Here is a 15,818-nt window from a genome sequence, read left to right as displayed (position 1 = left end):
GAGATTATCTCTCAAAGAAGTTCTCGCTACAGAAGATGTTCAGTAGAATAGGGCACGTCAACGAGGCCCACTTTCCTTGTGGCCGCAAGGAAAACGTGCTATGCATATGTCAGCAGCAGGGCCAGTGGCGCAATGGATAACGCGTCTGACTACGGATCAGGAGATTGTAGGTTCGACTCCTACCTGGCTCAGAAAACATGCCGTGATCGTATAGTGGTTAGTACTCTGCGTTGTGGCCGCAGCAACCCTGGTTCGAATCCGGGTCACGGCAGGCTCTTTACTTTCTTCCTCTGCGACTTTTTCTTCAGCTTGCAACCAATCTACTGACTTTCTAAAGCATTCAGGAACCTTAGGCTCTGCTTGCTTCACTTCTTCACTACAACATTTTGCCTTTCGCCGAGAGAAAACTTTCTCTGCTATGGACCTTTGTAGCATCTTCAAACATCTTCACAAACACCATCCTCACATGACATCTTGGCCTCACCAGTTGCCAGTCCCTTGCTAAGCCTAGGTCAACTTTCACCACTTGCCTTTCCCAAGAAACCCGCGCAAGAAAAAGACCTATTACACAGAGCACTTGAGCATCAATTCACCTTGGTGCCCATACTTCTGATGGCTGCTAGCAATGCTTAAAGGACAACTCTGCTTTGACGTTGTTCTGCACAGACAACTTTAACAGCAGACCCTGATCAATCATGCAGAGATAATGCTTTCAGGATTTTGTTCCTAGAAGGAGATAGAAGAACTTAGCCCGCCGTGCCCCACTCACAACAGACAGCTGCCCAGACAGAGGACCCTTTCCATACTGCTTGGCTTCACTCCTTGTCTTCACACCCAGCAACTTTCCCATTGGCACTAACTACACTCGGTGCAGCTGCAACAACATCACCTTAAGAAATGTGTGAATAACGCTAGGACTAGCATACAAAATGTGCCCTGATCCTATTGTGGCTAGTACTCTTTGTTGTGGCTGCAAGCAACCTGGTGTGAATACGGTTTACGGTGGGCTGCTTTCTGCACTCCTCTTGCAACCTTCTTCAAGCTTTTAGAACAGCATTGTGAATATCTGGACTCAGAGACAGCAAATTCATGACATTTTAATAGAGATTTATCTCTCAAAGAAGTTCTCGCTACAGAAGATGTTCAGTGGAATAGGGCACTTCAACGAGGCCCACTTTCCTTGTGGCCGCAAGGAAAACGTGCTATGCATCTGTCAGCAGCAGGGCCAGTGGTGCAATGGATAACGCGTCTGACTACGGATCAGAAGATTGTAGGTTCGACTCCTACCTGGCTCAGAAAACATGCCGTGATCGTATAGTGGTTAGTACTCTGCGTTGTGGCTGCAGCAACCCCGGTTCGAATCCGGGTCACGGCAGGCTCTTTACTTTCTTCCTCTGCGACTTTTTCTTCAGCTTGCAACCAATCTACTGACTTTCTAAAGCATTCAGGAACCTTAGGCTCTGCTTGCTTCACTTCTTCACTACAACATTTTGCCTTTCGCCGAGAGAAAACTTTCTCTGCTATGGACCTTTGTAGCATCTTCAAACATCTTCACAAACACCATCCTCACATGACATCTTGGCCTCACCAGTTGCCAGTCCCTTGCTAAGCCTAGGTCAACTTTCACCACTTGCCTTTCCCAAGAAACCCGCGCAAGAAAAAGACCTATTACACAGAGCACTTGAGCATCAATTCACCTTGGTGCCCATACTTCTGATGGCTGCTAGCAATGCTTAAAGGACAACTCTGCTTTGACGTTGTTCTGCACAGACAACTTTAACAGCAGACCCTGATCAATCATGCAGAGATAATGCTTTCAGGATTTTGTTCCTAGAAGGAGATAGAAGAACTTAGCCCGCCGTGCCCCACTCACAACAGACAGCTGCCCAGACAGAGGACCCTTTCCATACTGCTTGGCTTCACTCCTTGTCTTCACACCCAGCAACTTTCCCATTGGCAATAACTACACTCGGTGCAGCTGCAACAACATCACCTTAAGAAATGTGTGAATAACGCTAGGACTAGCATACAAAATGTGCCCTGATCCTATTGTGGCTAGTACTCTTTGTTGTGGCTGCAAGCAACCTGGTGTGAATACGGTTTACGGCGGGCTGCTTTCTGCACTCCTCTTGCAACCTTCTTCAAGCTTTTAGAACAGCATTGTGAATATCTGGACTCAGAGACAGCAAATTCATGACATTTTAATAGAGATTTATCTCTCAAAGAAGTTCTCGCTACAGAAGATGTTCAGTGGAATAGGGCACGTCAACGAGGCCCACTTTCCTTGTGGCCGCAAGGAAAACGTGCTATGCATCTGTCAGCAGCAGGGCCAGTGGTGCAATGGATAACATGCCTGACTGCAGATCAGAAGATTGTAGGTTTGATTCTCACTTGGCTCAGGAAACATGCCGTGATCGTATAGTGGTTAGTACTCTGCGTTGTGGCCGCAGCTACCCCGGTTCGAATCTGGGTCACGGCAGGCTCTTTACTTTCTTCCTCTGCGACTTTTTCTTCAGCTTGCAACCAATCTACTGACTTTCTAAAGCATTCAGGAACCTTAGGCTCTGCTTGCTTCACTTCTTCACTACAACATTTTGCCTTTCGCCGAGAGAAAACTTTCTCTGCTATGGACCTTTGTAGCATCTTCAAACATCTTCACAAACACCATCCTCACATGACATCTTGGCCTCACCAGTTGCCAGTCCCTTGCTAAGCCTAGGTCAACTTTCACCACTTGCCTTTCCCAAGAAACCCGCGCAAGAAAAAGACCTATTACACAGAGCACTTGAGCATCAATTCACCTTGGCGCCCATACTTCTGATGGCTGCTAGCAATGCTTAAAGGACAACTCTGCTTTGACATTGTTCTGCACAGACAACTTTAACAGCAGACCCTGATCAATCATGCAGAGATAATGCTTTCAGGATTTTGTTCCTAGAAGGAGATAGAAGAACTTAGCCCGCCGTGCCCCACTCACAACAGACAGCTGCCCAGACAGAGGACCCTTTCCATACTGCTTGGCTTCACTCCTTGTCTTCACACCCAGCAACTTTCCCATTGGCACTAACTACACTCGGTGCAGCTGCAACAACATCACCTTAAGAAATGTGTGAATAACGCTAGGACTAGCATACAAAATGTGCCCTGATCCTATAGTGGCTAGTACTCTTTGTTGTGGCTGCAAGCCACCTGGTGTGAATACGGTTTACGGCGGGCTGCTTTCTGCACTCCTCTTGCAACCTTCTTCAAGCTTTTAGAACAGCATTGTGAATATCTGGACTCAGAGACAGCAAATTCATGACATTTTAATAGAGATTATCTCTCAAAGAAGTTCTCGCTACAGAAGATGTTCAGTGGAATAGGGCACGTCAACGAGGCCCACTTTCCTTGTGGCCGCAAGGAAAACGTGCTATGCATCTGTCAGCAGCAGGGCCAGTGGCGCAATGGATAACATGCCTGACTGCAGATCAGAAGATTGTAGGTTCGATTCTCACTTGGCTCAGGAAACATGCTGTGATCGTATAGTGGTTAGTACTCTGCGTTGTGGCCGCAGCAACCCCGGTCCGAATCCGGGTCACGGCAGGCTCTTTACTTTCTTCCTCTGCGACTTTTTCTTCAGCTTGCAACCAATCTACTGACTTTCTAAAGCATTCAGGAACCTTAGGCTCTGCTTGCTTCACTTCTTCACTACAACATTTTGCCTTTCGCCAAAAGAAAACTTTCTCTGCTATGGACCTTTGTAGCATCTTCAAACATCTTCACAAACACCATCCTCACATGACATCTTGGCCTCACCAGTTGCCAGTCCCTTGCTAAGCCTAGGTCAACTTTCACCACTTTCCTTTCCCAAGAAACCCGCGCAAGAAAAAGACCTATTACACAGAGCACTTGAGCATCAATTCACCTTGGCGCCCATACTTCTGATGGCTGCTAGCAATGCTTAAAGGACAACTCTGCTTTGACATTGTTCTGCACAGACAACTTTAACAGCAGACCCTGATCAATCATGCAGAGATAATGCTTTCAGAATTTTGTTCCTAGAAGGAGATAGAAGAACTTAGCCTGCCGTGCCCCACTCACAACAGACAGCTGCCCAGACAGAGGACCCTTTCCATACTGCTTGGCTTCACTCCTTGTCTTCACACCCAGCAACTTTCCCATTGGCACTAACTACACTCGGTGCAGCTGCAACAACATCACCTTAAGAAATGTGTGAATAACGCTAGGACTAGCATACAAAATGTGCCCTGATCCTATAGTGGCTAGTACTCTTTGTTGTGGCTGCAAGCCACCTGGTGTGAATACGGTTTACGGCGGGCTGCTTTCTGCACTCCTCTTGCAACCTTCTTCAAGCTTTTAGAACAGCATTGTGAATATCTGGACTCAGAGACAGCAAATTCATGACATTTTAATAGAGATTTATCTCTCAAAGAAGTTCTCGCTACAGAAGATGTTCAGTGGAATAGGGCACGTCAACGAGGCCCACTTTCCTTGTGGCACGCAAGGAAAACGTGCTATGCAGCTGTCAGCAGCAGGGCCAGTGGCGCAATGGATAACATGCCTGACTGCAGATCAGAAGATTGTAGGTTCGATTCTCACTTGGCTCAGGAAACATGCCGTGATCGTATAGTGGTTAGTACTCTACGTTGTGGCCGCAGCAACCCCGGTTCGAATCCGGGTCACGGCAGGCTCTTTACTTTCTTCCTCTGCGACTTTTTCTTCAGCTTGCAACCAATCTACTGACTTTCTAAAGCATTCAGGAACCTTAGGCTCTGCTTGCTTCACTTCTTCACTACAACATTTTGCCTTTCGCCGAGAGAAAACTTTCTCTGCTATGGACCTTTGTAGCATCTTCAAACATCTTCACAAACACCATCCTCACATGACATCTTGGCCTCACCAGTTGCCAGTCCCTTGCTAAGCCTAGGTCAACTTTCACCACTTGCCTTTCCCAAGAAACCCGCGCAAGAAAAAGACCTATTACACAGAGCACTTGAGCATCAATTCACCTTGGCGCCCATACTTCTGATGGCTGCTAGCAATGCTTAAAGGACAACTCTGCTTTGACATTGTTCTGCACAGACAACTTTAACAGCAGACCCTGATCAATCATGCAGAGATAATGCTTTCAGAATTTTGTTCCTAGAAGGAGATAGAAGAACTTAGCCTGCCGTGCCCCACTCACAACAGACAGCTGCCCAGACAGAGGACCCTTTCCATACTGCTTGGCTTCACTCCTTGTCTTCACACCGAGCAACTTGCCCATTGGCACTAACTACACTCGGTGCAGCTGCAACAACATCACCTTAAGAAATGTGTGAATAACGCTAGGACTAGCATACAAAATGTGCCCTGATCCTATTGTGGCTAGTACTCTTTGTTGTGGCTGCAAGCAACCTGGTGTGAATACGGTTTACGGCGGGCTGCTTTCTGCACTCCTCTTGCAACCTTCTTCAAGCTTTTAGAACAGCATTGCGAATATCTGGACTCAGAGACAGCAAATTCATGACATTTTAATAGAGATTATCTCTCAAAGAAGTTCTCGCTACAGAAGATGTTCAGTGGAATAGGGCACTTCAACGAGGCCCACTTTCCTTGTGGCCGCAAGGAAAACGTGCTATGCATCTGTCAGCAGCAGGGCCAGTGGCGCAATGGATAAAATGCCTGACTGCGGTTCAGAAGATTGTAGGTTCGACTCTCACTTGGCTCAGGAAACATGCCGTGATCGTATAGTGGTTAGTACTCTGCGTTGTAGCCGCAGCAACCCCGGTTCGAATCCGGGTCACGGCAGGCTCTTTACTTTCTTCCTCTGCAACTTTTTCTTCAGCTTGCAACCAATCTACTGACTTTCTAAAGCATTCAGGAACCTTAGGCTCTGCTTGCTTCACTTCTTCACTACAACATTTTGCCTTTTGCCGAGAGAAAACTTTCTCTGCTATGGACCTTTGTAGCATCTTCAAACATCTTCACAAACACCATCCTCACATGACATCTTGGCCTCACCAGTTGCCAGTCCCTTGCTAAGCCTAGGTCAACTTTCACCACTTGCCTTTCCCAAGAAACCCGCGCAAGAAAAAGACCTATTACACAGAGCACTTGAGCATCAATTCACCTTGGCGCCCATACTTCTGATGGCTGCTAGCAATGCTTAAAGGACAACTCTGCTTTGACATTGTTCTGCACAGACAACTTTAACAGCAGACCCTGATCAATCATGCAGAGATAATGCTTTCAGGATTTTGTTCCTAGAAGGAGATAGAAGAACTTAGCCCGCCGTGCCCCACTCACAACAGACAGCTGCCCAGACAGAGGACCCTTTCCATACTGCTTGGCTTCACTCCTTGTCTTCACACCCAGCAACTTTCCCATTGGCACTAACTACACTCGGTGCAGCTGCAACAACATCACCTTAAGAAATGTGTGAATAACGCTAGGACTAGCATACAAAATGTGCCCTGATCCTATAGTGGCTAGTACTCTTTGTTGTGGCTGCAAGCCACCTGGTGTGAATACGGTTTACGGCGGGCTGCTTTCTGCACTCCTCTTGCAACCTTCTTCAAGCTTTTAGAACAGCATTGTGAATATCTGGACTCAGAGACAGCAAATTCATGACATTTTAATAGAGATTATCTCTCAAAGAAGTTCTCGCTACAGAAGATGTTCAGTGGAATAGGGCACTTCAACGAGGCCCACTTTCCTTGTGGCCGCAAGGAAAACGTGCTATGCAAATGTCAGCAGCAGAGCCAGTGGCGCAATGGATAACGCGTCTGACTACGGATCAGAAGATTGTAGGTTTGACTCCTACCTGGCTCAGGAAACATGCCGTGATCGTATAGTGGTTAGTACTCTGCGTTGTGGCCGCAGAAACCCCGGTTCGAATCCGGGTCACGGCAGGCTCTTTACTTTCTTCCTCTGCGACTTTTTCTTCAGCTGGCAACCAATCTACTGACTTTCTAAAGCATTCAGGAACCTTAGGCTCTGCTTGCTTCACTTCTTCACTACAATATTTTGCCTTTCGCCGAGAGAAAACTTTCTCTGCTATGGACCTTTGTAGCATCTTCAAACATCTTCACAAACACCATCCTCACACGACATCTTGGCCTCACCAGTTGCCAGTCCCTTGCTAAGCCTAGGTCAACTTTCACCACTTGCCTTTCCCAAGAAACCCGCGCAAGAAAAAGACCTATTACACAGAGCACTTGAGCATCAATTCACCTTGGCGCCCATACTTCTGATGGCTGCTAGCAATGCTTAAAGGACAACTCTGCTTTGACATTGTTCTGCACAGACAACTTTAACAGCAGACCCTGATCAATCATGCAGAGATGATGCTTTCAGGATTTTGTTCCTAGAAGGAGATAGAAGAACTTAGCCCACTGTGCCCCACTCACAACAGACAGCTGCCCAGACAGAGGACCCTTTCCATACTGCTTGGCTTCACTCCTTGTCTTCACACCCAGCAACTTTCCCATTGGCACTAACTACACTCGGTGCAGCTGCAACAACATCACCTTAAGAAATGTGTGAATAACGCTAGGACTAGCATACAAAATGTGCCCTGATCCTATAGTGGCTAGTACTCTTTGTTGTGGCTGCAAGCCACCTGGTGTGAATACGGTTTACGGCGGGCTGCTTTCTGCACTCCTCTTGCAACCTTCTTCAAGCTTTTAGAACAGCATTGTGAATATCTGGACTCAGAGACAGCAAATTCATGACATTTTAATAGAGATTATCTCTCAAAGAAGTTCTCGCTACAGAAGATGTTCAGTAGAATAGGGCACGTCAACGAGGCCCACTTTCCTTGTGGCCGCAAGGAAAACGTGCTATGCATATGTCAGCAGCAGGGCCAGTGGCGCAATGGATAACGCGTCTGACTACGGATCAGGAGATTGTAGGTTCGACTCCTACCTGGCTCAGAAAACATGCCGTGATCGTATAGTGGTTAGTACTCTGCGTTGTGGCCGCAGCAACCCTGGTTCGAATCCGGGTCACGGCAGGCTCTTTACTTTCTTCCTCTGCGACTTTTTCTTCAGCTTGCAACCAATCTACTGACTTTCTAAAGCATTCAGGAACCTTAGGCTCTGCTTGCTTCACTTCTTCACTACAACATTTTGCCTTTCGCCGAGAGAAAACTTTCTCTGCTATGGACCTTTGTAGCATCTTCAAACATCTTCACAAACACCATCCTCACATGACATCTTGGCCTCACCAGTTGCCAGTCCCTTGCTAAGCCTAGGTCAACTTTCACCACTTGCCTTTCCCAAGAAACCCGCGCAAGAAAAAGACCTATTACACAGAGCACTTGAGCATCAATTCACCTTGGTGCCCATACTTCTGATGGCTGCTAGCAATGCTTAAAGGACAACTCTGCTTTGACGTTGTTCTGCACAGACAACTTTAACAGCAGACCCTGATCAATCATGCAGAGATAATGCTTTCAGGATTTTGTTCCTAGAAGGAGATAGAAGAACTTAGCCCGCCGTGCCCCACTCACAACAGACAGCTGCCCAGACAGAGGACCCTTTCCATACTGCTTGGCTTCACTCCTTGTCTTCACACCCAGCAACTTTCCCATTGGCACTAACTACACTCGGTGCAGCTGCAACAACATCACCTTAAGAAATGTGTGAATAACGCTAGGACTAGCATACAAAATGTGCCCTGATCCTATTGTGGCTAGTACTCTTTGTTGTGGCTGCAAGCAACCTGGTGTGAATACGGTTTACGGCGGGCTGCTTTCTGCACTCCTCTTGCAACCTTCTTCAAGCTTTTAGAACAGCATTGTGAATATCTGGACTCAGAGACAGCAAATTCATGACATTTTAATAGAGATTATCTCTCAAAGAAGTTATCGCTACAGAAGATGTTCAGTGGAATAGGGCACTTCAACGAGGCCCACTTTCCTTGTGGCCGCAAGGAAAACGTGCTATGCATATGTCAGCAGCAGGGCCAGTGGCGCAGTGGATAACATGCCTGACTGCAGATCAGAAGATTGTAGGTTCGATTCTCACTTGGCTCAGGAAACATGCCGTGATCGTATAGTGGTTAGTACTCTGCGTTGTGGCCGCAGCAACCCCGGTTCGAATCCGGGTCACGGCAGGCTCTTTACTTTCTTCCTCTGCGACTTTTTCTTCAGCTTGCAACCAATCTACTGACTTTCTAAAGCATTCAGGAACCTTAGGCTCTGCTTGCTTCACTTCTTCACTACAACATTTTGCCTTTCGCCGAGAGAAAACTTTCTCTGCTATGGACCTTTGTAGCATCTTCAAACATCTTCACAAACACCATCCTCACATGACATCTTGGCCTCACCAGTTGCCAGTCCCTTGCTAAGCCTAGGTCAACTTTCACCACTTGCCTTTCCCAAGAAACCCGCGCAAGAAAAAGACCTATTACACAGAGCACTTGAGCATCAATTCACCTTGGCGCCCATACTTCTGATGGCTGCTAGCAATGCTTAAAGGACAACTCTGCTTTGACATTGTTCTGCACAGACAACTTTAACAGCAGACCCTGATCAATCATGCAGAGATAATGCTTTCAGGATTTTGTTCCTAGAAGGAGATAGAAGAACTTAGCCCGCCGTGCCCCACTCACAACAGACAGCTGCCCAGACAGAGGACCCTTTCCATACTGCTTGGCTTCACTCCTTGTCTTCACACCCAGCAACTTTCCCATTGGCACTAACTACACTCGGTGCAGCTGCAACAACATCACCTTAAGAAATGTGTGAATAACGCTAGGACTAGCATACAAAATGTGCCCTGATCCTATAGTGGCTAGTACTCTTTGTTGTGGCTGCAAGCAACCTGGTGTGAATACGGTTTACGGCGGGCTGCTTTCTGCACTCCTCTTGCAACCTTCTTCAAGCTTTTAGAACAGCATTGTGAATATCTGGACTCAGAGACAGCAAATTCATGACATTTTAATAGAGATTATCTCTCAAAGAAGTTCTCGCTACAGAAGATGTTCAGTGGAATAGGGCACGTCAACGAGGCCCACTTTCCTTGTGGCTGCAAGGAAAATGTACTATGCATATGTCAGCAGCAGGGCCAGTGGCGCAATGGCTAACACGTCTGACTACGGATCAGAAGATTGTAGGTTCGACTCCTACCTGGCTCAAAAAACATGCCGTGATCGTATGGTGGTTAGTACTCTGTGTTGTAGCTGCAGCAACCCCGGTTCGAATCTGGGTCACGGCAGGCTCTTTACTTTCTTCCTCTGCGACTTTTTCTTCAGCTTGCAACCAATCTACTGACTTTCTAAAGCATTCAGGAACCTTAGGCTCTGCTTGCTTCACTTCTTCACTACAACATTTTGCCTTTCGCCGAGAGAAAACTTTCTCTGCTATGGACCTTTGTAGCATCTTCAAACATCTTCACAAACACCATCCTCACACGACATCTTGGCCTCACCAGTTGCCAGTCCCTTGCTAAGCCTAGGTCAACTTTCACCACTTGCCTTTCCCAAGAAACCCGCGCAAGAAAAAGACCTATTACACAGAGCACTTGAGCATCAATTCACCTTGGTGCCCATACTTCTGATGGCTGCTAGCAATGCTTAAAGGACAACTCTGCTTTGACGTTGTTCTGCACAGACAACTTTAACAGCAGACCCTGATCAATCATGCAGAGATAATGCTTTCAGGATTTTGTTCCTAGAAGGAGATAGAAGAACTTAGCCCGCCGTGCCCCACTCACAACAGACAGCTGCCCAGACAGAGGACCCTTTCCATACTGCTTGGCTTCACTCCTTGTCTTCACACCCAGCAACTTTCCCATTGGCACTAACTACACTCGGTGCAGCTGCAACAACATCACCTTAAGAAATGTGTGAATAACGCTAGGACTAGCATACAAAATGTGCCCTGATCCTATTGTGGCTAGTACTCTTTGTTGTGGCTGCAAGCAACCTGGTGTGAATACGGTTTACGGCGGGCTGCTTTCTGCACTCCTCTTGCAACCTTCTTCAAGCTTTTAGAACAGCATTGTGAATATCTGGACTCAGAGACAGCAAATTCATGACATTTTAATAGAGATTTATCTCTCAAAGAAGTTCTCGCTACAGAAGATGTTCAGTGGAATAGGGCACGTCAACGAGGCCCACTTTCCTTGTGGCCGCAAGGAAAACGTGCTATGCGTCTGTCAGCAGCAGGGCCAGTGGCGCAATGGATAACATGCCTGACTGCAGATCAGAAGATTGTAGGTTCGATCCTCACTTGGCTCAGAAAACATGCCGTGATCGTATAGTGGTTAGTACTCTGCGTTGTGGCCGCAGCAACCCAGGTTCGAATCCGGGTCACGGCAGGCTCTTTACTTTCTTCCTCTGCGACTTTTTCTTCAGCTTGCAACCAATCTACTGACTTTCTAAAGCATTCAGGAACCTTAGGCTCTGCTTGCTTCACTTCTTCACTACAACATTTTGCCTTTCGCCGAGAGAAAACTTTCTCTGCTATGGACCTTTGTAGCATCTTCAAACATCTTCACAAACACCATCCTCACATGACATCTTGGCCTCACCAGTTGCCAGTCCCTTGCTAAGCCTAGGTCAACTTTCACCACTTGCCTTTCCCAAGAAACCCGCGCAAGAAAAAGACCTATTACACAGAGCACTTGAGCATCAATTCACCTTGGCGCCCATACTTCTGATGGCTGCTAGCAATGCTTAAAGGACAACTCTGCTTTGACATTGTTCTGCACAGACAACTTTAACAGCAGACCCTGATCAATCATGCAGAGATAATGCTTTCAGGATTTTGTTCCTAGAAGGAGATAGAAGAACTTAGCCCGCCGTGCCCCACTCACAACAGACAGCTGCCCAGACAGAGGACCCTTTCCATACTGCTTGGCTTCACTCCTTGTCTTCACACCCAGCAACTTTCCCATTGGCACTAACTACACTCGGTGCAGCTGCAACAACATCACCTTAAGAAATGTGTGAATAACGCTAGGACTAGCATACAAAATGTGCCCTGATCCTATAGTGGCTAGTACTCTTTGTTGTGGCTGCAAGCCACCTGGTGTGAATACGGTTTACGGCGGGCTGCTTTCTGCACTCCTCTTGCAACCTTCTTCAAGCTTTTAGAACAGCATTGTGAATATCTGGACTCAGAGACAGCAAATTCATGACATTTTAATAGAGATTATCTCTCAAAGAAGTTCTCGCTACAGAAGATGTTCAGTGGAATAGGGCACTTCAACGAGGCCCACTTTCCTTGTGGCCGCAAGGAAAACGTGCTATGCATATGTCAGCAGCAGAGCCAGTGGCGCAATGGATAACGCGTCTGACTACGGATCAGAAGATTGTAGGTTTGACTCCTACCTGGCTCAGGAAACATGCTGTGATTGTATAGTGGTTAGTACTCTGCGTTGTGGCCGCAGCAACCCCGGTTCGAACCCGGGTCACGGCAGGCTCTTTACTTTCTTCCTCTGTGACTTTTTCTTCAGCTTGCAACCAATCTACTGACTTTCTAAAGCATTCAGGAACCTTAGGCTCTGCTTGCTTCACTTCTTCACTACAACATTTTGCCTTTCGCCGAGAGAAAACTTTCTCTGCTATGGACCTTTGTAGCATCTTCAAACATCTTCACAAACACCATCCTCACATGACATCTTGGCCTCACCAGTTGCCAGTCCCTTGCTAAGCCTAGGTCAACTTTCACCACTTGCCTTTCCCAAGAAACCCGCGCAAGAAAAAGACCTATTACACAGAGCACTTGAGCATCAATTCACCTTGGCGCCCATACTTCTGATGGCTGCTAGCAATGCTTAAAGGACAACTCTGCTTTGACGTTGTTCTGCACAGACAACTTTAACAGCAGACCCTGATCAATCATGCAGAGATAATGCTTTCAGGATTTTGTTCCTAGAAGGAGATAGAAGAACTTAGCCCGCCGTGCCCCACTCACAACAGACAGCTGCCCAGACAGAGGACCCTTTCCATACTGCTTGGCTTCACTCCTTGTCTTCACACCCAGCAACTTTCCCATTGGCACTAACTACACTCGGTGCAGCTGCAACAACATCACCTTAAGAAATGTGTGAATAACGCTAGGACTAGCATACAAAATGTGCCCTGATCCTATTGTGGCTAGTACTCTTTGTTGTGGCTGCAAGCAACCTGGTGTGAATACGGTTTACGGCGGGCTGCTTTCTGCACTCCTCTTGCAACCTTCTTCAAGCTTTTAGAACAGCATTGTGAATATCTGGACTCAGAGACAGCAAATTCATGACATTTTAATAGAGATTTATCTCTCAAAGAAGTTCTCGCTACAGAAGATGTTCAGTGGAATAGGGCACGTCAACGAGGCCCACTTTCCTTGTGGCCGCAAGGAAAACGTGCTATGCATCTGTCAGCAGCTGGGCCAGTGGCGCAATGGATAACATGCCTGACTGCAGATCAGAAGATTGTAGGTTTGATCCTCACTTGGCTCAGAAAACATGCCGTGATCGTATAGTGGTTAGTACTCTGCGTTGTGGCCGCAACAACCCAGGTTCGAATCCGGGTCACGGCAGGCTCTTTACTTTCTTCCTCTGCGACTTTTTCTTCAGCTTGCAACCAATCTACTGACTTTCTAAAGCATTCAGGAACCTTAGGCTCTGCTTGCTTCACTTCTTCACTACAACATTTTGCCTTTCGCCGAGAGAAAACTTTCTCTGCTATGGACCTTTGTAGCATCTTCAAACATCTTCACAAACACCATCCTCACATGACATCTTGGCCTCACCAGTTGCCAGTCCCTTGCTAAGCCTAGGTCAACTTTCACCACTTGCCTTTCCCAAGAAACCCGCGCAAGAAAAAGACCTATTACACAGAGCACTTGAGTATCAATTCACCTTGGCGCCCATACTTCTGATGGCTGCTAGCAATGCTTAAAGGACAACTCTGCTTTGACATTGTTCTGCACAGACAACTTTAACAGCAGACCCTGATCAATCATGCAGAGATAATGCTTTCAGAATTTTGTTCCTAGAAGGAGATAGAAGAACTTAGCCTGCCGTGCCCCACTCACAACAGACAGAGGACCCTTTCCATACTGCTTGGCTTCACTCCTTGTCTTCACACCCAGCAACTTTCCCATTGGCACTAACTACACTCGGTGCAGCTGCAACAACATCACCTTAAGAAATGTGTGAATAACGCTAGGACTAGCATACAAAATGTGCCCTGATCCTATAGTGGCTAGTACTCTTTGTTGTGGCTGCAAGCCACCTGGTGTGAATACGGTTTACGGCGGGCTGCTTTCTGCACTCCTCTTGCAACCTTCTTCAAGCTTTTAGAACAGCATTGTGAATATCTGGACTCAGAGACAGCAAATTCATGACATTTTAATAGAGATTATCTCTCAAAGAAGTTATCGCTACAGAAGATGTTCAGTGGAATAGGGCACTTCAACGAGGCCCACTTTCCTTGTGGCCGCAAGGAAATCGCGCTATGCATATGTCAGCAGCAGGGCCAGTGGCGCAATGGATAACGCGCCTGACTACGGATCTGAAGATTGTAAGTTCGATTCCCACTTGGCTCAGGAAACATGCCGTGATCGTATAGTGGTTAGTACTCTGCGTTGTGGCCGCAGCAACCCTGGTTCGAATCCGGGTCACGGCAGGCTCTTTACTTTCTTCCTCTGCGACTTTTTCTTCAGCTTGCAACCAATCTACTGACTTTCTAAAGCATTCAGGAACCTTAGGCTCTGCTTGCTTCACTTCTTCACTACAACATTTTGCCTTTCGCCGAGAGAAAACTTTCTCTGCTATGGACCTTTGTAGCATCTTCAAACATCTTCACAAACACCATCCTCACATGACATCTTGGCCTCACCAGTTGCCAGTCCCTTGCTAAGCCTAGGTCAACTTTCACCACTTGCCTTTCCCAAGAAACCCGCACAAGAAAAAGACCTATTACACAGAGCACTTGAGCATCAATTCACCTTGGCGCCCATACTTCTGATGGCTGCTAGCAATGCTTAAAGGACAACTCTGCTTTGACATTGTTCTGCACAGACAACTTTAACAGCAGACCCTGATCAATCATGCAGAGATAATGCTTTCAGGATTTTGTTCCTAGAAGGAGATAGAAGAACTTAGCCCGCCGTGCCCCACTCACAACAGACAGCTGCCCAGACAGAGGACCCTTTCCATACTGCTTGGCTTCACTCCTTGTCTTCACACCCAGCAACTTTCCCATTGGCACTAACTACACTCGGTGCAGCTGCAACAACATCACCTTAAGAAATGTGTGAATAACGCTAGGACTAGCATACAAAATGTGCCCTGATCCTATAGTGGCTAGTACTCTTTGTTGTGGCTGCAAGCCACCTGGTGTGAATACGGTTTACGGCGGGCTGCTTTCTGCACTCCTCTTGCAACCTTCTTCAAGCTTTTAGAACAGCATTGTGAATATCTGGACTCAGAGACAGCAAATTCATGACATTTTAATAGAGATTATCTCTCAAAGAAGTTCTCGCTACAGAAGATGTCCAGTGGAATAGGGCACTTCAACGAGGCCCACTTTCCTTGTGGCCGCAAGGAAAACGTGCTATGCATATGTCAGCAGCAGAGCCAGTGGCGCAATGGATAACGCGTCTGACTACGGATCAGAAGATTGTAGGTTTGACTCCTACCTGGCTCAGGAAACATGCTGTGATCGTATAGTGGTTAGTACTCTGCGTTGTGGCCGCAGCAACCCCGGTTCGAACCCGGGTCACGGCAGGCTCTTTACTTTCTTCCTCTGCGACTTTTTCTTCAGCTTGCAACCAATCTACTGACTTTCTAAAGCATTCAGGAACCTTAGGCTCTGCTTGCTTCACTTCTTCACTACAA

At 47.0% G+C, this 15,818-nt stretch overlaps 15 non-coding genes across 15 annotated transcripts; all 15 read left to right on the top strand.

The window, feature by feature from the left end:
* The first annotated feature begins 118 nt into the window (after nucleotides 1-118).
* On the top strand, nucleotides 119-191 carry TRNAR-ACG (transfer RNA arginine (anticodon ACG)). The gene has a single exon. It is a non-coding gene; the product is annotated as a tRNA-Arg (tRNA).
* An 8-nt stretch (nucleotides 192-199) lies between these two features.
* On the top strand, nucleotides 200-271 carry TRNAH-GUG (transfer RNA histidin (anticodon GUG)). The gene has a single exon. It is a non-coding gene; the product is annotated as a tRNA-His (tRNA).
* Nucleotides 272-1,222: 951 nt separating this feature from the next.
* On the top strand, nucleotides 1,223-1,295 carry TRNAR-ACG (transfer RNA arginine (anticodon ACG)). Its single transcript has one exon. It is a non-coding gene; the product is annotated as a tRNA-Arg (tRNA).
* An 8-nt stretch (nucleotides 1,296-1,303) lies between these two features.
* Nucleotides 1,304-1,375, top strand: TRNAH-GUG (transfer RNA histidin (anticodon GUG)). The gene has a single exon. It is a non-coding gene; the product is annotated as a tRNA-His (tRNA).
* A 5,365-nt stretch (nucleotides 1,376-6,740) lies between these two features.
* On the top strand, nucleotides 6,741-6,813 carry TRNAR-ACG (transfer RNA arginine (anticodon ACG)). Its single transcript has one exon. It is a non-coding gene; the product is annotated as a tRNA-Arg (tRNA).
* Nucleotides 6,814-6,821: 8 nt separating this feature from the next.
* On the top strand, nucleotides 6,822-6,893 carry TRNAH-GUG (transfer RNA histidin (anticodon GUG)). The gene has a single exon. It is a non-coding gene; the product is annotated as a tRNA-His (tRNA).
* Nucleotides 6,894-7,843: 950 nt separating this feature from the next.
* Nucleotides 7,844-7,916, top strand: TRNAR-ACG (transfer RNA arginine (anticodon ACG)). Its single transcript has one exon. It is a non-coding gene; the product is annotated as a tRNA-Arg (tRNA).
* An 8-nt stretch (nucleotides 7,917-7,924) lies between these two features.
* Nucleotides 7,925-7,996, top strand: TRNAH-GUG (transfer RNA histidin (anticodon GUG)). Its single transcript has one exon. It is a non-coding gene; the product is annotated as a tRNA-His (tRNA).
* Nucleotides 7,997-9,027: 1,031 nt separating this feature from the next.
* On the top strand, nucleotides 9,028-9,099 carry TRNAH-GUG (transfer RNA histidin (anticodon GUG)). Its single transcript has one exon. It is a non-coding gene; the product is annotated as a tRNA-His (tRNA).
* A 950-nt stretch (nucleotides 9,100-10,049) lies between these two features.
* TRNAR-ACG (transfer RNA arginine (anticodon ACG)) lies at nucleotides 10,050-10,122 on the top strand. Its single transcript has one exon. It is a non-coding gene; the product is annotated as a tRNA-Arg (tRNA).
* A 2,134-nt stretch (nucleotides 10,123-12,256) lies between these two features.
* On the top strand, nucleotides 12,257-12,329 carry TRNAR-ACG (transfer RNA arginine (anticodon ACG)). Its single transcript has one exon. It is a non-coding gene; the product is annotated as a tRNA-Arg (tRNA).
* Nucleotides 12,330-12,337: 8 nt separating this feature from the next.
* Nucleotides 12,338-12,409, top strand: TRNAH-GUG (transfer RNA histidin (anticodon GUG)). Its single transcript has one exon. It is a non-coding gene; the product is annotated as a tRNA-His (tRNA).
* Nucleotides 12,410-14,532: 2,123 nt separating this feature from the next.
* Nucleotides 14,533-14,604, top strand: TRNAH-GUG (transfer RNA histidin (anticodon GUG)). Its single transcript has one exon. It is a non-coding gene; the product is annotated as a tRNA-His (tRNA).
* Nucleotides 14,605-15,554: 950 nt separating this feature from the next.
* On the top strand, nucleotides 15,555-15,627 carry TRNAR-ACG (transfer RNA arginine (anticodon ACG)). Its single transcript has one exon. It is a non-coding gene; the product is annotated as a tRNA-Arg (tRNA).
* Nucleotides 15,628-15,635: 8 nt separating this feature from the next.
* On the top strand, nucleotides 15,636-15,707 carry TRNAH-GUG (transfer RNA histidin (anticodon GUG)). The gene has a single exon. It is a non-coding gene; the product is annotated as a tRNA-His (tRNA).
* Nucleotides 15,708-15,818: the final 111 nt, after the last annotated feature.

Source organism: Hyperolius riggenbachi, chromosome 3 (assembly GCF_040937935.1).
Source record: "Hyperolius riggenbachi isolate aHypRig1 chromosome 3, aHypRig1.pri, whole genome shotgun sequence".
Classification (NCBI taxonomy): domain Eukaryota; kingdom Metazoa; phylum Chordata; class Amphibia; order Anura; family Hyperoliidae; genus Hyperolius; species Hyperolius riggenbachi.
Note: the sequence above shows the minus strand (reverse complement) of the source record. Positions and strands in the feature narration are given on the sequence as shown.